This window comes from Nomascus leucogenys, chromosome 2 (genome assembly GCF_006542625.1).
Source record: "Nomascus leucogenys isolate Asia chromosome 2, Asia_NLE_v1, whole genome shotgun sequence".
NCBI lineage: Eukaryota > Metazoa > Chordata > Mammalia > Primates > Hylobatidae > Nomascus > Nomascus leucogenys.
Window position 1 is genome coordinate 35,226,616 of NC_044382.1, and position 23,746 is coordinate 35,250,361.

General features: G+C 40.7%; 1 protein-coding gene across 1 annotated transcript in view; it reads left to right on the plus strand.

Annotated features, from left to right (window-relative positions):
• NR3C1 (nuclear receptor subfamily 3 group C member 1) overlaps window positions 1-23,746 on the plus strand; it is a 471,612-nt gene that overhangs the window by 282,853 nt on the left and 165,013 nt on the right. The gene's annotated exons all lie outside the window — the stretch shown is intronic.

Sequence of the window (23,746 nt, forward strand, 5' to 3'; positions counted from 1 at the left end):
CTACTCTCCTGACACTGATAGTCTAGCAGGAAAGGCAGATCTTAAACGCCCACTTACATCATTTATTAGTCACCAGAAGTAAGGGCCAGGAAAAAGTATGGGGTGTTATGAGAGTTTACAACAAGGCCCCTGACCTAGTCTGACAGGTCAGGGATGAATTCCCTGGGGAAGTCTTTTTGAACTGAACTCTGAAGGATGAGTAGGAACTGACCAGGTGAAGAGCAGAAAGAGATTTCCAGACAGTGAGAAGACACAGCAAGAGCCATGGCCCTGAGGCAAGAAGGAGCACAGTGCAGTAGAGGAACTGAACGAAGTGTGAGGCTACTGGGTTGGAGGAGGACATAGGATAGACTTAGATAGAGGTTGCTGTTGGCTGAGTCCCCTAGCACTTGAGATCACCAACTACAGGAGTAAGGGAGGTGGTAAGATTGGGCAGAGGGGAAAGCTGAGCTATGGTATGGTCACGACAGCCTCAGTCAACCCTGCAGGGAGCTGTGAACTGGGATGGCCCTTCAGGGTTGTTCCAAGCTGGTACAAGGGAGAAAGGCCTTCGTGTTCCCAAATTGAGCATTCCCTGGACGTGGGCTGCTCTCTGACCGCCAGGGCTGAGAGGTGAGGGCTGTCTGGAAGCAGCACTCCCAATAGTGGGGAAAATAAGTCCTTCTGTCCAAAGGGGAATCTGGGCAATGAGACACAGCACTCACAATACGAGTCAAATCATTCTGGGCCTTTTAGGTCATGGTAGGAAATTTTAATGTTATTCCAACTGCAGGAGAAAGCCAAAGGGGAATTTTAAGCAAGTAAGCCAAATGATCTGATTGGCCTTTTAAAAAAGCTAGTCTAGGCCAGGCGTGGTGGCTCATGCCTGTAATCCCAGCACTTTGGGAGGGCGAGGCAGGTGGATCATGAGGTCAGGAGTTCAAGAGTAGTCTGGCCAATATGATGAAACCCCTGTCTCTACTAAAAATACAAAAATTAGTCAGGTGTGGTGGCAGGCGCCTGTAATCCCAGCTACTCAGGAGGCTGAGGCAGGAGAATTGCTTGAACCTAGGAGGCGGAGGTTACAGTGAGCCGAGACCATGCCATTGCACTCCAGCCTGGGCGACAGAGCAAGACTCTGTCTCAAAAATAAATAAATAAATATAAGGTAAAATATAAAAAGGCTAGTCTGGCTGCTTTATGTTTTCATTAGAAAAGTTTGGAAGAAGAAAAAGCATTTAAGAGTCAACTGCAGTGGTGATATGGACCTAAGTGGTAGCACAAGAGGGATGTGGGAGGTGATTTAACTTGGTTTGGGCATGGTGTCAACAAGACTTGCTGATGGGTTGAAGGTGGGTTGTTGAAGAAAAACAGAGAGATCAAAGATGATGCCTAGATTTTGTCTTGAGCAAATCACGGTCGATGGTGCCATTGAATAAGATGAGGAAGACTAGAGAAGGAGCATTGTTCTAGGCCATCTCATCACAAATCCCGGGAAATCAACTTTATTATATGGTTGTCACTTCTTGTCACCTCTGTGCTGTTACTAAACACACAAGGGCACATTGCCTATTCTTTGGGCCATGGTTTTCACTTGAAATCATGATCCTCAGCCTTCAGTGTCTAGAACCAGTGCTACATCTTCTGTGCGATGTTCCTTGATCATTACAATGCTGAGAAATACACACACACACACACACACACAGAGAGAGAGAGAGAGAGAGAGAGATGTTTTCTGACACAGTGGTTCAACTTACAATTTTCTGACTTTATGATACTGTGAAAGTGATACGCATTCAATACAAATCACACTTTGGATTTTGGATTTTGATCTTTTCCCAGGCTAGCAATATATACTATGATACCGTCTAGCAATGCTGGGCAGCAGCAGCAAGCCACAACTCCCAGTCAGCCATGCAATCAGAAGGGTAAATCACTGATACTCTACAGTGATCTGCATTGCCAGATGATTTTGCCCAACTGTAGGCTAATGTAAGTGTGTTCTTGTCACATTTAAGGTAGGCCAGGCTAAGCTATGATGTTCAGTAGGTTAGGTATTTTAAATGCATTTTTGATGCAGAATGTTTTCAATTTACCATGGGTTTATCAGAACATTACCCCATCCTAAGTCAACAAGCATCTGTATGCATGCACAGAGAGAGACAGAGTAATCCTGATATTTTATGACGGGGAAACTAGAAGCTAGGGAGAATAACTGACTTGCCTGAGACTGTACTCTTGGATACCAACAGAGATGTGACTAGACATCAAGTCTCCTGAATCCCTATTAGGTGTCTGAAAACTGCGTTAAATCAAAGGAGAACAGGTGGTCAACAAAGATAGGCCAGATCAGTTATTATAGAAGTTTATTATAGAAGTCCAGGCAAGCAGCCAGATGCGGTGGCTCACGCCTGTAAGCCAAACACTTGGGAGGCTGACGCAGGCAGATTGCTCGAGTCCAAGAGTTTGAGAACAGCCTGGGTAACATGGCAAAACCCCGTCTTTACAAAAACAAAAATCAAAAGTTAGCTGGGCATGGTGACACATGCCTGTAGTTCCAGCTACTCAGGAGGCTGAGGCAAAACTCTATCTCTAAAAAACATATCTATATATTAAATTTTAAAAATATAAAAATTAGCTAGGTATGGCGGCACATGCCTGTAGTCCCAGCTATCTGGGAGGCTGAGATGGGACGATAGCTTGAGCCCAGGAGGCAGGGGTTGCAGTGAGCTGAGATCAGGCCACTGCACTCCAACCTGGGCAACCAGAGCAAGACTCTGTCTCAAAACAAAAGTTCAGGCAACGGATGATGGTAGGGTGATAGCATAGAGATGAAGTAGACATATCTAAGGGTTTTCTAGGATGTAGAATTGCCAGTACTTGGTTTTGGATGGAGGGAGTGAAGGAGAGAGAGGTGTCAGATAAGTCCTTGGATAACCTGGTGCTATTCACTGAGCTTGGAGGCACTGAAAGAAGACATGGTTTGGGGAAAAGATCATGAGTTTGGTTTTCATTTCAGCTCAGGTTAGTGGTTGGTGCTCAGACCTCTAAAGTGTGGTACCTATAGGTGGTTTTCAGACCTCTGAAGGGGGTTATGTGGCCTGAAATTGTGTTTCTGAGTTTGGAGGCTTGGCACAGTGACCTCTGGGTGGGATCCCTATGTGGCTAGTACTTAAGCCTCTGAGGGGGCACTGTGTGGCTGGTGTCCATACCTTTAATGGGTGATTGACACTTGGAACACCAGAAAACAACAAAACCGGAGCTGCATGTTGCACTTCCTTCCTGCCTCCTGCCTTCCAATTTTCCACCACTGCCTCCCATTGACAGTGCCTAACAGGAAGTTCAAATGCCTGGGAAATGCAGCATTGGAGAAGTGAGCTTGGGATTGAAACATATTAGATAAATACCCAGCACAACAGCTTTAGGGAATGAGCCATGGAGTAGTGATATGGTTTTGGCTCTGTGTCCCCTCCCAAATCTCCTGTTGAATTTTAATCCCCATATGTCAGGGGAGAGGCCTGGTGGGGGTGAATTTCCCCCTTTGCTGTTCTCTCGATGAAGTGTGTGGCACTTCCCTCTTTTCTCTTTCACTCTCCTGCTCTGCCATAGTAAGACATGCTTGCTTCCCCTTTGCCTTCCACCATGATTTTAAGTTTCCTGAGGCCTCCCAGCCATTCTTCCTATACAGCCTGTGGAACTATGACTCAGTTAAACCTCTTTGTTTCATAAATTACCCAGTCTCAGGTAATTCTTTATAGCAGAGTGAGAATGGACTAATACAAGGAGGAATCAAAAAACTGGGTCTTATTTCCAACTTTGCCATCAACCAGCAGTGTGACCTTGGATATGTCATTTCCCTCCTCTGATTCTCTTTTCCCTTCTTTCAAATGTGTAAACTTCTCCTTGATGTTCCACATACTTAGTTGTCTGTCTTTTTTTTTTTTTAATTATACTTTAGGTTTTAGGGTACATGTGCACAATGTGTAGGTTTGTTACATATGTATCCATGTGCCATGTTGATTTCCTGCACCCATTAACTCGTCATTTGGCATTAGGTATATCTCCTAATGCTGTCCCTCCCCCCTCCCCCCACCCCACAACAGTCCCCGGAGTGTGATGTTCCCCTTCCTGTGTCCATGAGTTCTCATTGTTCAATTCCCACCTATGAATGAGAACATGCGGTGTTTGGTTTTTTGTCCTTGCGATAGTTTACTGAGAATGATGTTTTCCAGTTTCATCCATGTCCCTACAAAGGACATGAACTCATCATTTTTATGGCTGCATAGTATTCCATGATGTATATGTGCCACATTTTCTTAATCCAGTCTATCGTTGTTGGACATTTGGGTTGGTTCCAAGTCTTTGCTATTGTGAATAGTGCCGCAATAAACATACGTGTGCATGTGTCTTTATAGCAGCATGATTTATAGTCCTTTAGGTATATACCCAGTAATGGGATGGCTGGGTCAAATGGTATTTCTATTTCTAGATCCCTGAGGAATCGCCACACTGACTTCCACAATGGTTGAACTAGTTTACAGTCCCACCAACAGTGTAAAAGTGTTCCTATTTCTCCACATCCTCCAGCACCTGTTGTTTCCTGCTTTTTTAATGATGGCCATTCTAACTGGTGTGAAATGGTATCTCACTGTGGTTTTGATTTGCATTTCTCTGATGGCCAGTGATGATGAGCATTTCTTCATGTGTTTTTTGGCTGCATAAATGTCTTCTTTTGAGAAGTGTCTGTTCATGTCCTTTGCCCACTTTTGATAGGGTTGTTTGTTTTTTTCTTGTAAATTTGTTTGAGTTCATCGTAGATTCTGGATATTAGCCCTTTGTCAGATGAGTAGGTTGCAAAAATTTCCTCCCATTTTGTAGGTTGCCTATTCACTCTGTTGGTAGTTTCTTTTGCTGTGCAGAAGCTCTTTAGTTTAACTAGATCCCATTTGTCAATTTTGGCTTTTGTTGCCATTGCTTTTGGTGTTTTAGACATGAAGTCCTTGCCCACACCTATGTCCTGGATGGTATTGCCTAGGTTTTCTTGTAGGATTTTAATGGTTTTAGGTCTAACATTTAAGTCTTTAATCCATCTTGAATTAATTTTTGTATAAGGTGTAAGGAAGGGATCCAGTTTCAGCTTTCTACATATGGCTAGCCAGTTTTCCCAGCACCATTTATTAAATAGGGAATCCTTTCCCCATTTCTTGTTTTTGTCAGGTTTGTCAAAAATCAGATAGTTGTAGATATGCGGCATCATTTCTGAGGGCTCTGTTCTGTTCCATTGATCTATGTCTCTGTGTGGTACCAGTACCATGCTGTTTTGGTTACTGTAGCCTTGTAGTATGGTTTGAAGTCAGGTAGCGTGATGCCTCCAGCTTTGTTCTTTTGGCTTAGTATTGACTTGGCGATGCGGGCTCTTTTTTGGTTCCATATGAACTTTAAAGTAGTTTTTTCCAATTCTGTGAAGAAAGTATTGGTAGCTTGATGGGGATGGCATTGAATCTATAAATTACCTTGGGAGTATGGCCATTTTCACGATATTGATTCTTCCAACCCATGAGCATGGAATGTTCTTCCATTTGTTTGTATCCTCTTTTATTTCATTGAGCAGTGGTTTGTAGTTCTCCTTGAAGAGGTCCTTCACATCCCTTGTAAGTTGGATTCCTAGGTATTTTATTCTCTTTGAAGCAATTGTGAATGGGAGTTCACTCATGATTTGGCTCTCTGTTTGTCTGTGATTGGTGTACAAGAATGCTTGTGATTTTTGTACATTGATTTTGTATCCTGAGACTTTGCTGAAGTTGCTAATCAGCTTAAGGAGATTTTGGGCTGAGACAATGGGATTTTCTAGATATACAATCATGTCATCTGCAAACAGGGACAGTTTGACTTCTTCTTTTCCTAATTGAATATGCTTTATTTTCTTCTCCTGCCTGATTGTTCTGGCCAGAACTTCCAGCACTATGTTGAATAGGAGCGGTGAGAGAGGGCATCCCTGTCTTGTGCCAGTTTTCAGAGGGAATGCTTCCAGTTTTTGCCCATTCAGTATGATATTGGCTGTGGGTTTGTCGTAGATACTCTTATTATTTTGAGATACGTCCCATCAATACCTAATTTATTGAGAGTTTTTAGCATGAAGGGTTGTTGAATTGTGTCAAAGGCCTTTTCTGCATCTATTGAGATAATCATGTGGTTTTTGTCTTTGGTTCTGTTTATATGCTGGATTACAATTATTGATTTCCATATGTTGAACCAGCCTTGCATCCCAGGGATGAAGCCCACTTGATCATGGTGGATAAGCTTTTTGATGTGCTGCTGGATTCGGTTTGCCAGTATTTTATTCAGGACTTTTGCATCAATGTTCATCAAGGATGTTGGTCTGAAATTCTCTTTTTTGGTTATGTCTCTGCCAGGCTTTGGTATCAGGACGATGCTGGCTTCATAAAATGTGTTAGGGAGGATTCCCTCTTTTTCTATCGATTGAAATAGTTTCAGAAGGAATGGTATCAGTTCCTCCTTGTACCTCTGGTAGAATTCGGCTGTGAATCCATCAGGTCCTGGACTCTTTTTGGTTGGTAAGCTATTGATTATTGCCACAATTTCACAACCTGTTATTGGTCTATTCAGAGATTCAACTTCTTCCTGATTTAGTCTTGGGAGGGTGTATTTGTCGAGGAATTTATCCTTTCTTCTAGATTTCTAGTTTATTTGCATAGAGGTGTTTGTAGTATTCTCTGATGGTAGATTGTATTTCTGTGGGATCGGTGGTGATATCCCCTTTTTCATTTTTTATTGCATCTATTTGATTCTTCTCTCTTTTCTTCTTTATTAGTCTTGCTAGTGGTCTATCGATTTTGTTGATCTTTCAAAAAACCAGCTCCTGGATTCATTAATTTTTTGAAGGGTTTTTTGTGTCTCTATTTCCTTCAGTTCTGCTCTGATTTTAGTTATTTCTAGCCTTCTGCTAGCTTTTGAATGTGTTTGCTCTTGCTTTTCTAGTTCTTTTAATTGTGATGTTAGGGTGTCAATTTTGGATCTTTCCTGCTTTCTCTTGTGGCCATTTAGTGCTATAAATTTCCCTCTACACACTGCTTTGAACGTGTCCCAGAGATTCTGGTATGTTGTGTCTTTGTTCTCGTTGGTTTCAAAGAACATCTTTATTTCTGCCTTCATTTCATTATGTACCCAATAGTTATTCAGGAGCAGGTTGTTCAGTTTCCATGTAGTTGAGCGTTTTGAGTGTGTTTCTTAATCCTGAGTTTAGTTTGATTGCACTGTGGTCTGAGAGACAGTTTGTTATAATTTCTGTTCTTTTACATTTGCTGAGGAGAGCTTTACTTCCAACTATGTGGTCAATTTTGGAATAGGTGTGGTGTGGTGCTGAAAAAAATGTATATTCTGTTGATTTGGGGTGGACAGTTCTGTAGATGTCTATTAGGTCCACTTGTGCAGAGCTGAGTTCAATTCCTGGATATCCTTGTTAACTTTCTGTCTCATTGATCTGTCTAATGTTGACAGTGGGGTGTTAAAATCTCCCATTATTATTGTGTGGGAGTTTAAGTCCCTTTGTAGGTCACTGAGGACTTGCTTTATGAATCTGGGTGCTCCTGTGTTGGGTGCATATATATTTAGGATAGTTAGCTCTTCTTGTTGAATTGATCCCTTTACCATTATGTAATGGCCTTCTTTGTCTCTTTTGATCTTTGTTGGTTTAAAGTCTATTTTATCAGAGACTAGGATTGCAACCCCTGCCTTTTTTTGTTTTCCATTTGCTTGATAGATCTTCCTCCATCCCTTTATTTTGAGTCTATGTGTGTCTCTGCACGTGAGAGGGGTTTCCTGAATACAGCACACTGATGGGTCCTGACTCCTTATCCAGTTTGCCAGTCTGTGTCTTTTAATTGGAGCATTTAGCCCATTTACATTTAATGTTAATATTGTTATGTGTGAATCTGATCCTGTCATTATGATGTTAGTTGGTTATTTTGCTCGTTAGTTGATGCAGTTTCTTCCTGGCCTCGATGGTGTTTACAATTTGGAATGTTTTTGCAGTGGCTGGTACCAGTAGTTCCTTTCCATGTTTAGTGCTTCCTTCAGGAGCTCTTTTAGGGCAGGCCTGGTGGTGACAAAATCACCCAGTGTTTGCTTGTCTGTAAAGTATTTTATTTCCCCTTCACTTATGAAGCTTAGTTTGGCTGGATTGGAAATTCTGGGTTGAAAATCCTTTTCTTTAAGAATGTTGAATATCGGCCCCCACTCTCTTCTGGCTTGTAGAGTTTCTGCCGAGAGATCAGCTGTTAGTCTGATGGGCTTCCCTTTGTGGTTAACCCGACCTTTCTCTCTGGCTGCCCTTAACATTTTTTCCTTCATTTCAACTTTGGTGAATCTGACAATTATGTGTCTTGGAAAAAGGACATCCACACCAAAAACCCATCTGTACATCACCATCATCAAAGACCAAAAGTAGATAAAACCACAAAGATGGGGAAAAAACAGAGCAGAAAAACTGGAAACTCTAAAAAGCAGAGCACCTTTCCTCCTCCAAAGGAACGCAGTTCCTCACCAGCAACGGAACAAAGCTGGATGGAGGATGACTTTGATGAGTTGAGAGAAGAAGGCTTCAGACGATCAAACTACTCTGAGCTACAGGAGGAAATTCAAAACAATAGCAAAGAAGTTAAAAACTTTGAAAAAAAATTAGAAGAATGGATAACTAGAATAACCAATGGAGAGAAGGGCTTATAGGAGCTGATGGAGCTGAAAGCCAAGTTTCGAGAACTACGCGAAGATTGCAGAAGCCTCAGTAGCAGATGCGATCAACTGGAAGAAAGGGTATCGCTGATGGAAGATGAAATGAATGAAATGAAGCGAGAAGGGAAGTTTAGAGAAAAAAGAATAAAAAGAAATGAACAAAGCCTCCAAGAAATTTGGGACTATGTGAAAAGACCAAACCTACATCTGATTGGTGTACCTGAAAATGACGGGGAGAATGGAACCAAGTTGGAAAACACTATGCAAGATATTATCCAGGAGAACTTCCCCAATCTAGCAAGGCAGGCCAACATTCAGATTCAGGAAATACAGAGTTGTCTGTCTTTTAAGAAGTCTTCCCTGGCCAGGCACAGTGGCTCATGCCTGTAATCCCAGCACTTTAGGAGGCCGAGGTGGGCAGATCACCTGAGGTCAGGTGTTTGAGAACAGCCTGGCCAACATGGTGAAAACCCATCTCTACTAAAAATACTAAATTATCCAGGCATGGTGGCACATGCCTGTAATCCCAGTTACTTGGGAGGCTGAGGCAGGAGAATCAGTTGAACCCAGGAGGTGAATCGCTATTGTACTCCAGCCTGGGAAACAAGAGCAAAATTCCGTCTCAAACAAAAAAAAAAAAAGAAAGGAAAAAAAAAGGAAGAAGAAGCCTTCTCTGACCCCCCCATCTCATCTTCTAGTGAGTTTTGGTGTTCCTCCTGTTGCTCACATAAATTCCTCTTCTACTTCTTTTTTTCCCACTTTACTTTTTATTGAAAAATAACTAATATACCATTGAAAACGTGAATCTAAAATATTCAGTTTGATGAGTTTTTTCAATTGCTTATACTCAGGTAATCACCAACCCAAACAACACATAAGCATGTCTTCTGCCAAGAAAGTTTCTCCCGCCAAGTAACTTTCTCCCTACCTCTCTGCAATAAAAGTTCCATAATCCAAAGCATAAACTTTCTAATTTCCGGCACTAGACTAGTTTGCCTATCATTGGTCTTCATATAAATTTAATATACAATATGCACTCTTTTTTGAAGTTTTTTATGTTGGTATAATACGTATAACATGAAACTTGCCATTTTAACCATTATTAAATATACAATTTGGTGTCATTTATTACATTCACAATGTTGTGCAACCATCACCACCATCTACCTCTTTGTAGCTCATTTCATTTTACCAGTCTATTGACTAGTCTGAGTCCCCCTAGTGGGAATTCAACTCTCAAGGATTGGGATCATGTCATATTAGTATGTAGTAAATACTAATATTTGTAGGTTGGGTGGTGGAATGAATGAATGACTGTCTAAAGTCCCATTGAATGTGTCTTTCTATCTAAGAATTATAATAGTGTTTACAAACTGTTCCTTTATTCCTCCTCCATTTCTCAAATTCTTACTAGGTATCAACAGGGTATCTGTGCTAGGCACTAGAAATTAAAAGATAACCTAAGCAAAATTTCTGCCCACAAGTCCATAGCCAGGTTAATAATCCAGACAAATAAATAACATGTCATAAAACATTAATTCTTAGTAGAAGGATGAAGAGGGTGGGGGTTACGGGTGTAAGAATGAGGTTATGCCTTACACTGCCTTGGGAAATCAAGGAGGGCTTCATGGAGAAGCAAAAGCAGATTTACTACCGTTGAGTGCTGGGGTGGGAGTGGGGGGAGTCTAAAGGAACTGCAAGGAATTCTTTAGGGCCAGAAACAGGGTCACTCCTCCTGGATTCCCCCATTCTGCTTCAATGCCTGAGACTGTGGTTGGCAAAGAGGTGAGATAGCTACATTGATTTTTTCAGCATGGTGGGCTTTGCTTGCTCTCCCTGTTCCCATCCCATTCCTCTTCATTAAGGTCCTTTGGCATTTCTCAACATTTCCTTATTTCTCAGCATTTCCCTTGAGTTAGTTTCTCCTCTTTGTGCATGCTCTCCTTAAATGAGTGTGGCTTTTAATATCTGTGGCTTCTCACAAAAGATCTTTGTTTAAGACCTTGGGATTTTTCTAGGGAAATCTATATATATGTGCATACATACATATATATACATACATAAAATTGTTTTATATACTTATTAGTCTCTTATTTCAGAAACAGCTGCTGAACGAATCTGTACCTTCTTGCTACTATATGTACTGTACTCACATTCACACAGGCACACGCTTTCTCTCTCTCTTTCTCTCTCTTTCTTTCTCTCACCTGTCCCCACTCAATCCCATTCCACTCTCATTCTCCCATCTTAATGTAGCTTAAGAATTCAAACCTCCAAGAAGTTGTCTGTGGTCAAAATGGTGCTACTAGACTTTAAATAACTTAGGTACCAAGACTCTCTTATTCAGAGAGCTGGATGTTTGGATGGATGAATGGGTAGATGGATAGACAGATGGACAGACGCACAAATGGCCCAAACAATCAAGCTTCTGAAAGTTTGGCAATGTTATTTTTGATAACAACCCTTAGTAAGCAACTCAAAACAAGTGTTGGCAATGATGATGATGATGATGATGATGATGATGATGATGATGATGACAGTGTAATGTGATAAGTGCTACAACAGAAGAATAAAAAGGGTACGCTGGGGAGTAAGGCAGTGAGATTCCAAAGAGTTCAGCAGGACAAAGACTTCATGATATCTCGCTTCCACTCATTAAACAAACATTCAAGGAGTGATCTTTGGTATCACCATTTGCCCAGCCCATGCTGTGCGTGGTGGTGTGTGCAAAAGAAGTAGTCTCTGACATCCCTCCCTGTTTAAGGCCTAAAATAAGAGATTCCTCTCTCCTTGTTAACCATAAATTAAGTAATTAATTCTTTTACAAGGCATGGGTAAAAGATGCTAAGCCCTAAAAGACAGGATTCATCCAAGAGGGTTTTTCAATAAGGTCCCTTTTATTTTTCACTCAGGATAAAATTAAATAATAATAAGATATTATCCACACTGTTTCTCAGTATTCTACTTACAAAGTTTATTTCCTTGAATTGTTTGAGAAGTCCAAACAAGACGTATGCTATTTTAGGAAGCACAGACAGGCAGATCCATCATAGCCAAGCTCAGTGAAGATGACAGGTGGGAGGGACAAGGGAAGGGTGTCATGCTTTTTTGACCCAAAATGATTGAAACAGAGGAAGATATGAAGATGACAAAGAATATCTCATGCTTTCCTTTCCTCCTCTTATTGTAACTAGGATAAATAATACATGACAGTGGAATAGCCTAAGTGTTGCATTCCCATGCTGTTCAAAACCCCACTTTTTCCATATGAAAGAAGGATTTTCATGTGGCAGTGACCAAGAAGCCTCCCAGAACATGAAAGGCAAGGTTGTCTGAGGGCCTTGGCTCCTGCCTGTGAAGAAATTTGACTCTAGCTGCAGAAACAGGAATAACTTAAAAGTCAATCAAAGCTAGGGTGAAAAACCAAAGTGACCTAATCGCCTTCCCTTTGTTATACATGTGAAGGAGAAAATATTAGAGAATAAGGCTATAAGCAGAAGTAGCAGGAGCTCAAAAAGTCGTGAAGACCTACATGCACGGTAAGTTTACGTATGAGCAAAAAGTATAAGCAAACAGAAGCTATATAAAGTAGCTTGTTGTGCCTGGAACATGATTTCCCTGGACCACTCATTAATCCTATGGATTGCAGTTTAAACATCACAACCTTGAAGAAACCACCCTAACCAGCTTCATCCTCATCTCATACTTCCCACCCTCACCCCACTGATATAGAGACTTGGTCAGGCTCCCCTCTTGTGTGTGCTCATCAAATCCTAGGTTATGTTCCCCATCACATCTACCACAGCTGTCATTGAATAGTCATTTATGAGATTATCAGTTATCTCTCTCCCTTACTGTACTAGCGGCTCCATCAAGGCAGGAACTGTCTCTATCTGGTTTCCACATCACTGTACATACTTCTGGCATTAACACAGAATCTGGCTTAGGTTGAAAAATAACTTAATGTTTCTTGAATGATTTAATGAGAAGAAACAAGACATAGGCTTAAGGAGAAGACTGAAAAGAGGAACCAGCCAGGCACGGTAGCTCACGCTTGTAGTCTCAGTGCTTTGGGAGACTGAGGTGGGTGGATCACGAGGTCAGGAGTTCGAGACCAGCCTGGCCAACACAGTGAAACCCCATCTCTACTAAAAATACAAAAGTTAGCCAGGTGTGATAGCAGGTGCCTGTAATCCCAGCTACTCAGGAGGCTGAGCCAGGAGAATTGCTTGAACCTGGGAGGCAGAGGTTGCAGTGAGCCGAGATCACACCACCGCACTCTAGCCTGGGTGACAGAGCTAGACTCCATCTCAAAAAAAAAAAGGAAGAAGAAGAACCTGACTTCAGAGGACAGGTCGGTTGCCATTACTGGGCCTGGAGTGATGCCACTCCAGTCTCTGAATATGAAGCCTCAGGTCTGGTTATTCCCCAAACCCTGAGCAGCAGTAGTCCTCTGGTGTCCTGATGTGTGCTGCAGGATACTTAAAAACAAGATGATGAACTCTTGCTAACCCACATATGTCCCCAAAACAAATAGCAGAGAGAGAAGCATGGACCATGTGCCACGTAAGCGGAATCATCTCTAAATGACATGCTTCTCAAAGCCTCGGAAAGGAGATGGTGAGCTTAAGGTTTATATTAACCTCATTGCATATTTCTTTTTGTTTACAGGAAATTATTTGAATTTTCCATGCCCATCTGTTCGATGTTGACTTCACTGCATCTTGAATGCTTAGCTGCATCATTTGGATCGTTCCACATTATTTATACAGAAAAAGGACCCCAGTTGATACTTTATTAGTTGTGGTATAATAATTTGTTTTTAATTATTATTTTTTTTTAATTTAAGATACTATCCAAGTCTCTCCTTGTGGGGAGGAAACGAAATACTTTTTTTTTTATAATATCATGTTCATATAAATAAGTAAGTAAAAACATCTCCCTTCTCTTCAGTGATCCTATACAACTTGCTTATAAAATTAATTTAGATATCTTGCCTATTGAACTGTCTGGGTTTTCTATATTTTTTGGAAGAATAAGGATTTTTTTTTTTTAATGGATAGGTAGAACATGGCTTTAAAGCAAGGGTTTTGAGCCAGATAACTCTTTGTTGTGGGAGGCAGCCCTGTGCATGATGGGATATTTTGCAGCACCTCTGGCCTCCACCCACTAGATGCCAGTATCACCCTCCCAGCCCCAGTTATAACCATGGAAATTGTCTCCAGGCATTGCCAAATTTGCCCTAGGTAGGCAAAAAACACCCTAGGTTGAGAGCCCCTGGTGTAAAGGGAGAAAGAGGCTAGAAGGCAGACTGTTTTCCTATCTTTCAGATGAGGCAAAACTATCATTAGCCTTCTTGGTCAGATGTTTTTCTAATCATTAGTATGGTCTCCCTTGGCCTAAGCACAAAAAGGCCATGTGGTGTCCCATCCATTGGTGAAAACATGAAACAGAAAATTTCTTTCTGAAATCCCTGGAGGCTTCCCTCCCCATACTGTAGAAAGAATACAGTATAGTGATCCAGACAGACTAGCAATCTGTCCCTTATGACCCCTGTGACCTCTGGGGAGTCACAAGCTCCTCAATACAATAGGGTTACAACATTTGACCTACCCATGTCAATGAATAGTTGGAAAAATCAAATCAAAATGTACCCAGTTTCATTTTCTATAAGTGAGAGTCAGACCAAGTAATACTGGTTGTTGTGTTGCCTTTTCTTGACAAAATGACTTTAGCCATAAGGAAGGAGTGGGAGGCAGAACAGCATGGTTATGGGTCTGATCTTTGAATTCTAACAGGCCAGAGTTCTAAGCAATTGCCTCCAGTTACCAGCTGTGTAGGTGGTATAACAACTAAGGCACATAATTTCTCTGAGCCTCTCTTTCCTCACCAATAAAATGGTAATAATATCTAGTGTATAAGGGTGATTGTGAGAATAATATTCTAGAATATATGCAAGACACTATGTGCATTGTTCATTACAGGGTGAGTACCCATAAATTATGTTTGTCATTGCTGTTATCATTGTTAATAAATACAGAAAATACTACAAGCTGTCAGGCTAATGGGAGAGACATGTGGGAACAGTTTCCTTTAGGATCTCTAAACCAGATCTGTGATGGGAACTTCAATTTCTCTTGCTTTGCTTAAAGCCAAAAGCAATGACAGGCATGTTAAAAGGTCAGCCATTTTCCTAGGGTTTGATAGCAAGAGCTGTGTCTCATTCATATCTGTACTCAAAGCACCTAGCACAGTGTATGGCCAAAGTAAGGGCATTCATTCCTATGCTCCCGTGCTTGACAGGGAAAGTTATTGAGCATCTACTATATGCCAGAAACAGTTCTAGGCTCTGGACAGTGATGAGCAGTGATGAGCAAAAGCAGACACAGTCATGGCCCTTGGGGAGTTTATAGTCCTCTTGCAAAGACTGCAAATCAACAACTGACTGGGAACAAGCAGAAAACAGAAAAGCCACACAATATTTTCATAATTTTTTCATTTATGATAGACATATAGTTATGGAGAAATAGTTCTCAACTTAAAGAAAACCAACATTCCAAGAATGATAGTAAATGGCAGATGACATGGCTCAGTTTTGGAGCAGTGGGAAGGGTAGAGAGCTAGAGAGAATGTCACTGTTGAGCAATAAAGAGGTACATTCTCCAAGTCATTTTGAAATTTCTGGGTCCATCTGAGGAGATCTGAGTTTTGACTGTGGAGTGCTTGTGATGCATGAAGGATCAGAGGATGGTGGACAGTTGCACGGGAGATGGGAAAGGTGCAGCATGGTCCCCAGGAGACTGGGCTACAGGAGCCAGATTCTCCGAGTCCCTGAGCCCACAAGGCTCAGCATGACAGTGTAGGTGATGTCACATGAATAGGAAGTGGGTAATGACCGGCCTAGCCCTTTATAAAAAACTTTTAAAAAAACAACCCAAATTCTAGAGATGGGAGTGGGGAGGAATCCACCCTTTTTATTCAATCAGCTCCAGAAAACAGTTAGAAAAAGAAAGTCTCCTCCTAGTGATTTTACGCATCTTGTTCCCACAGGAAGAGGCCATTGGGATTAAACATTACTCTGCCTAAATCAAATCCTAATCCTTTTAGAATGGTTAGTTATCTGTAGGACTCGTTAACTGGCTAGGGATGAGCTTAACCTCCTGGGTGCCTATCACTCCAGTCTTGACATTTTGCTGTTAGTAGGAGGGCCACACAGGATGCTCCAAGAGAGGTTAGGACCAGGCTACTCCAAGCTTTTCTTTCTTTCTTTTTTTTTTTTTTTTTTGCTTGTGCTTTTTTAGGTCAAAGAGTCTACAGGGCTCTGGAAAAGGGGTGAAATGAAAGTAGGATTGTGGGGAAAGGCAAAAGGAGCTAAAGAGACATTGGGAAAGGAATTTTTGAAAGAGATTTGGGATGCTGTAGTCTTAAATGTAAAACAAAATACCAAAAGATACATTATTTACTTCCATATAGTACAATAGCTGGGACATTTCTAATAAAAGGTCTGCAACATACTACACATATGAAAATGTACAGTTCTGCAGTCTTTATCATATAAGTTTCAGAGTTGTCTGTTCTTTTCTTGGCACACTTATAAAAGCAAGCATATACTGAATGCTATTTTAATAACCCTCATGGCATGGTATTATAGATTAGATTCAATTCATTGTTTCCTACCCCATACTTATTTCCCACAGCATACCACTGCTTTTATACTAGACAGTCCACCCTGTAGGGAGAAAAATTGGTCTAAAATATAAAACTAGCCCTTTCTTTTTGCAGACATCCTGTAATTAGCTCAAGTTTTCATCTCTTCACAGCAAGATCCTGCTGCACAAAACAGAAAAGTTTTCTTTTCTCAACATGTTTTTGCCAGATGTTTCCACCAAAAAAAAAAAAAATGTAAAGGCAAGTTTTTTGTGTGCATTCGTATACATGACTTCATCCTTAATGACTGCTTCAAATGCTCCTCCTCCTTAATTAAACTAAGTAGTTCTCCCCCAGGTCCTTTGTAAGAGCATCTATTGTCTTTATCTTCACAGTCTCAGCATTTCAGCCATTTGTGATTGTCCCACATGGCCTCAGGAGGAGTCAGACTTTTAGCTCTATTCATACTCCTGTATTTTCTGCACAACAAACCCCAAATAAACATTTTAATTAACAATTTGACCAATGAAAATTTAATCTCTGCCAAATTAGCAATGTAAAATTCTTGCTGTATTTCCAACTAACCTCACATTTTTTTCTGATTAAGGGATTATTTTATGGTTCAATTTTGGAAATAGTATGATAAATTTGCTTCAATATTAGCAGTCAGACATTGTCTAGTTTCAGATATCAGTGTTTCAGTTTTGCTATAGAATATGTTTTTAAAATATTTTTCTGGCCAGGCGCAGTGGCTCACGCCTGTAATTCCAACACTTTGGGAGGCTGAGGCGGGCAGATCACGAGGTCAGGAGATCGAGACCATCCTGGCTAACATGGTGAAACCCCATCTCTACTAAACATACAAAAAAATTAGCCGGGCGTGGTGGCGGGCGCCTATAGTCCCAGCTACACAGGAGGCTGAGGCAGGAGAATGGCGTGAACCTGGGAGCGGAGGTTGCAGTGAGCCAAGATCACGCCACTGCACTCCAGCCTGGGGGACAGAGCAAGACTCCGTCTCAAAAAAAAAAAAAAAAAAAAAAAAAACAAATTATATATATGTTTATATATATTTATATATGTTATATATATTTATATTTATATCCTATATATATGTATATATATATATTTCTTCCCTATCTTCTATATTTCTGCCATCATCACAAAATTTTGTAATATCAGTACTGGCGATGGCCTTAAAAGATCTGATTCAACTCCTTACTTTATCCTTGGCAAAACTGAGAGGAAGAGAGTTGCCCTAATCACACATCTGATTAGTAAAGATTTTTTGATCCCTATTCTATATCCTACATCTTCTAATAATAGATTGCACTGCATTCTCATGTGAAAACCCAAAACAAAACAAAACCATCCCTTTTTATCAATGACATAAGCTTGAAATCATTGAGGATGATACCTATATACACTTTCACAAATTGCTGGTCAGGATTCTTTGCTCCAACTATCTTATGAGTTGGGCTGATCTAGCCACACTCTTACTTAAAATTTTTGGAATATTGAATAAGTGTGAGCTCCCACAATGATTAGTGGCATAGTAGTCAGATATGTGTTCAAATCTCAACTTTGCCTCTTATAAACGAAGACCTTGGGCAAGTTACTCAATTTCTCCAAGCCTCAAGTTTCTCATTTTAAAAACTGAAATAGTGATAGGAACTTCCTCATAGGGCTGTCTGAGGAATGAATAAATGAATCAGTGAGCATAAGTGTGCATAGTACGATTCTTGGCAAATAGTTAAGTAACAGACATATTAGTGCTTTTGTTATGTTTGATTCAAATCCCAAGATTGGTGACTGCCTGGATCAGAAAGGTGGAGAGAAAAGGAAGTGCCACAGACGAGGTCGAGGTTTCAAGGCTAGGTTACTAGACATTTCTAGTGCTCCCCAAAACTGACCTCCCCTACCTCAACATAAGGAACATGACATTTCCTAACCCCCTTTCAGTTAGGCTGGGACTGGGATAAGACCAGTGAGGTCCCTAAGGTGAAAAATACAAGGAGCCACTGGCTTTTACAAGGAGCCACACAGGGACCAACCCTATACCTGCATGATCCCAAGAGCGAGAGCCTCGTAAGACTATATTCTGGGTACCTCACTCCTCACTCTAGTCACAGGATAGGTAAGCCCATGTGACAACGTCTGGCCAGTGAGCTGCAATAGCAAGTCACTCTTAAGAGCCGGCCCTCAATTCTCCATGCTCTCTTTCCCTGCCACAGCAGCTGAGGAGGTTGCCTGTTTTCAATGGTGGCATTCTATGGCTATGTGAGACAGGTCCCCTGCCTACCATTGAAAAAATGGCAAAACCGCAATTACTTTTGCACCAACCTAATACATGGCTGTGGAGCATGACCAAGAAATAAAATTGTGTTGTGTGGGGCCACTGAGTTCTGTTTGCTGCTGCAGCAAAACCTAGCCTATTTATTATCAGTATTATATTTGTTATTGCTATTATTAACATATCCCAAGTCAAAATTAATGTATGACTTTTGTTGCTTTTACTAGGAGTATTGAGCTTGCAGGACTTGTGGGTTAAGCTGTATCCTACTTGGTTGTGAATAGTAATGTCCTCCCTGACAGGCTTTGTGAACAGGGGACCTCTATATCCCCAAAGGCCTAACCTATTGTCTTGGCATATTACAGGTGTTTAATAGATGTTTGTTAATTAAATATTAGAAGACTTTGGTTTACAAGTAATAAGAAATTTTCTACAGAGCAAAAGGTATGAGCCAGCACTGAACCAAGAAAATGGCCCAGATTTTCTCCTATTTCTCCCTGTGAATCTCTTATTCTTTCAGTGCCTGCATCAGCTGGGTTGTCAAGGTTACTTCTCATCATCTTAGGAATATTATTAGATGTTGACCCATATTGTATCAAAATTAGACATAGACCTTGGTGTGTGTTTGCCTCCCCTACTGTTCTGACTGTTGTCACTCTTTCTGATCTGTTTCCCCCACTATACTGTATTTAAATTTGTGAAGGATTTTACAGCCTGGCTATTCACCAGAATGAGACATCATTCAGCATTGTACTAACTCAGTGGGATTTCAACAGACTTAGATTCAAACCCTGAATAAGTTGCAAAGTTCTTTGCTTGGGATTTAAGTGAGATTCGGTCTCTTCTTTCTAAATTTGCGGATTCTATAAGGAGTTCTCATCAGCGTTCTGACCAGTTCTCTTACTTTTGTAAGCTTTCATCGTCATTGACATCATTATCTCAGCAGTTTATTTATTTTGTCCTGTGTTAGATACTCTGCTATATGCTTCACGTTCATAATAGCACTTAAAGATTCCCCACAACCTTATGAAAGAGATGCCATGGTTAGTCCTGTTTTGCGGATAGATGAGAAAATTGAGCTCCAAGAGAATAAGGAACTTACCCAAGGAAACACAATACTAAATACCAGAGCTAAGATTAAGGCTAGGTTCGGTTTGACTCCAAATCCTGTTCTCTTAGCTTTCTATCATACCGATTAAGCAGAGATAAAAGTGACAAAGGTTTCCAAGGTGGTCCAACTCTTTCCAGTTTTATAACAAATATTTAAATAAGGATGATGATATCTAATACTCTGAGCATTTTAGTAGGGATGAGGGAAAGAGAAGAATAATTGGTGACCCAGTCTGACAGAATTTGGCTTACAAGGCTAGGTGTAGTGGCTCATACCTATAATCACAGTGCTTTGGGAGGGCAAGGTGAGGGGATTGCTTCAGGCCAGGAATTTGAGACCAGCCTAGGCAACAAAGCAAGGCCCCATCTCCACAAAAGATAAAACAAAATAAATTCACCAGGCATGGTGGCATGTGCCTGTAGTCCCAGCTACTCAGGAGGGTGAGATGAGAGCATCCCTTGAGCCCAGGAGTTTGAGGCTGCAATGAGCTGTGATGGCACCACTGCACTCCAGCCTGAGCAACAGAATGAGACCTTGTCTCTTAAAAGAAAAAAAAAGAATTTGGCTTGCATAGGCTATTACTCAGGAAAAATACTCCCCAATTTCTTTACAACCTAGAGTTTTAAAAGAACTGGGGTCAGGGAGGGATTGGATATTATTGGGCAAAATTGTTTATTGGGAGAAAGTATTTTTTAGTCACTTTGAAACTGTGCATGGTAAGATTAAAAGTTACGGAAGAGAAAATATACAGTAATATTATTCTTCAGGCCAGTTTGAAGCATTATACTTTGTTAAAACAACAAATTTTTCTTTCAAAAAAAATGACCCTTTCAAACTGAGTTTCTTTCATTATTGAGGTTGAGAATATTATGTTTGCTGGACATTTTTATTTCCTTCTGTGTGAATTATCTATTCATAAATTTTGCCCATTTTATATTGAAATTATATGCATTAATAATTTGCGATAACATTTTGTATATTTTGGAAATCAGAACTTGTGATTGTCATTATGTTGTAAATATTTTCTCAAGTTTTTTGTTTATGCTTTCTTTGATTATGACATTTCCTATCTAAATATATTTTTAATTTTTATGTTAAAAGGGTAGCTTTGAATGTATGTGTGTGTGTGTGTGTGTATGTGTAAAAGACAGGGAAATAATTTGGATGTCAAAAGCTGGTTTCACAAATCTATTTCATGCCAATAACAAGCAGGCAGGGAGCCACTGTATAATTTGTGAGGCAATTTGCAGAAGGCTTCCTGTTAGACTCTGGGCATCATTAAATAATAGCCATGTGCAGATTTGGCTACTTTCCATGCATGGCCTAAAAGCAGCCTAAAAGCGGGCTATCGGCACACACATCAGTTTGCAATGCCTGGCTGGTCATAATAGGTGTTAATACCAGCCCATAAAACTACTGCTACTTTGTGGATTTGATGAAATGTCAAGTGATTTGCTGCTGAGAAAAAGAATGACAGAAAGAGAAGAAAGAAAGCTGGAAAGAAGGTAGAAAGGAAAAATGAAGAGAAAAGGAAAGAAAAAAATAAAAGGAAAAGGAATAAAAAGGGACAAGTAAAAAGGTAAAGAAGTAGGTAAGAAAGTAATTGAAAGGCAAAGGAAAGGTGAGAAAAAAGGAGAAAGAATAGAAAGAAAAAAGAAATAGAGAAGCAAAATATAAATAATGACGGAAGGAAGGAAGGAAAGGAAAGAGATAAGGAAGAAGGAAAAAGGGAAAGAAGAAGAGAGAAAATCAAAATTTAAAACTTCAGACTAAATTCATTTCAACTATACAAAGAATCATAAATCCTAGGGATGAAAGAGAATACATAGTTCCTTTACATCTAAGGCTGTCATTCTACAGCTCAATTCAAGGCCAGAAAGATGGGACTTGCCTCAAGCTCACACAGCAGCTTCATCACATAATAGAAACCAGATTCCAGCCAGGTCTCTTAACTTCCAGTCTAGCCTACCTTCTCTCATGCGGCAACTCTTTTGTTTCATTGGAAACTTGCCAGTGTTTTAAATCGATTTCAAGCAATATCTAACATAAATAATATTTTAGCAAAAAACAGACCTTCCCCTTGACCAGAAAATCTTACCCTATGAGATTTTAAAAAACTGTAGCACATTCCCATAACAGAATTTGACTTACAGTGTACATATTTTTAAAAGATGAGCTAGCAGTTTCTTCCTTATTTTATTTTATTTTATTTTATTTTATTTTATTTTATTTTATTTTTTGATGCAGAGTCTCGTTCTGTCACCCAGGCTGAAGTGCAGTGGTGCAATCTCAGCTCACTGCAAACTGTGCCTCCCAGGTTCAAGCGATTCTTGTGCCTCAGCCTCCTGAGTATCTGGGATTATAGCCACCACGCCTGGCTCACTTTTTGTATCTTTACTAGGGACAGGGTTTCACCATGTTGGCTAGGCTGGTCTTGAACTCCTGACCTCAAGTGATCTGCCTGTCTCAACCTCCCAAAGTGCTGAGATTACAGGCATGAGCCACCACACCGGCCCTCTACTGGTTTTTTGTTTGTTTGTTTGTTTTTTGGGTGGGGGGACAGAGTCTCACTCTGTCGCCCAGGCTGGAATGCAGTGGCGGATTTTTGGCTCAATGCAAGCCCCGCCTCCCGGGTTCACACCATTCTCCTGCCTCAGCCTCCCGAGTAGCTGGGACTACAGGCGCCCGCCACCTCACCCAGCTAATTTTTTGTATTTTTAGTAGAGATGGGGTTTCATCGTGTTAGCCAGGATAGTCTCCATCTTCTGACCTCATGATCTGCCCACCTCGGCCTCCCAAAGTGCTAGGATTACAGGCGTGAGCCACTGTGCCCAGCCCCAGCCCTCTACTTTTTTAAAAAAGTAAAAGTTTTAACTTACAATAGAAAAAATGTATTTAAAAGGAAATTACTCAGGATAACTTAGGAAAACGCTAAAGTTTTTAGTACCTTTAGTAGAGTTGCCATTGTTTTGATATTAGACACCTGAGGAACATGGTATTTTTTCCATTCCTATCTGGGGCCAGATAGTCATAGATAAAGAGAAGTAGGAGTTTGCATGTGCTCGCAGTTGGCCTTTCGTTTTGGTGTTATTTAAGGTAGAGATACGACTTTTCTAAGAAGGGAAGCAGATGGTGAGTGGTTGAACATTAAAAAGAAAAAATATGAATGACTGAAAAACCGGAGTATTTTTCCAAATACCCTTAACACGGAAAAGATCCTCTTTGACATGGTTGGAGTGTGTGCTGTAGGTCTTGCAGTTAGGAGGCAGGACTGAGTGAGAGCTCAGGTTTTCTTTCAGTCCTATGGTCCTATATGATCCTATAACACAGATATAGAAAAATCCCTTTGCCCTAATTACTAGTTACTGCTTTAATTTTCTATTTTGCTTTGACAATGGGGACTTGCTTCATTCTATTAATTTATTTTGGATGGCACTCTTTTCATTAGCTTAATGGTTTAGAATTAGTGCCAATGAGGCCAGAGTATTTGGTTTCATCCATTCATTCAATAAATATTTTTTGAGCTACCTACACATCGGGGACTGTTCTAGGTGTTCAGCAGACCACATAAACAACACAGATAAAAACCCTGCCCTCGGCCAGGCATGGTGGCTCACACCTGTAATCCCAACACTTTGGGATGCCAAGGCGGGTGGATCATGAGGTGAGGAGTTTGAGACCAGCCTGGCCAACATGGTGAAACCCCATCTCTACTAAAATTACAAAACTTGGCCGGGCGTGGTGGTAGGCGCCTGTAGTCCCAGCTACTCAGCAGGCTGAGGCAGGAGAATCGTTTGAACCTGGGGTGCAGAAGGTGCAGTGGGCTGAGATCATGCCATTGCACTCCAGCCTGGGTGACAGGGTGAGACTCTGTCTAAAAAAAAAAAAAAACAAGAGCAAACAAAAAACCCTAGCCACATGGAGTTTATACTCTGAAAGAAGGAGGTGGAGATAGACAATAAATAAGT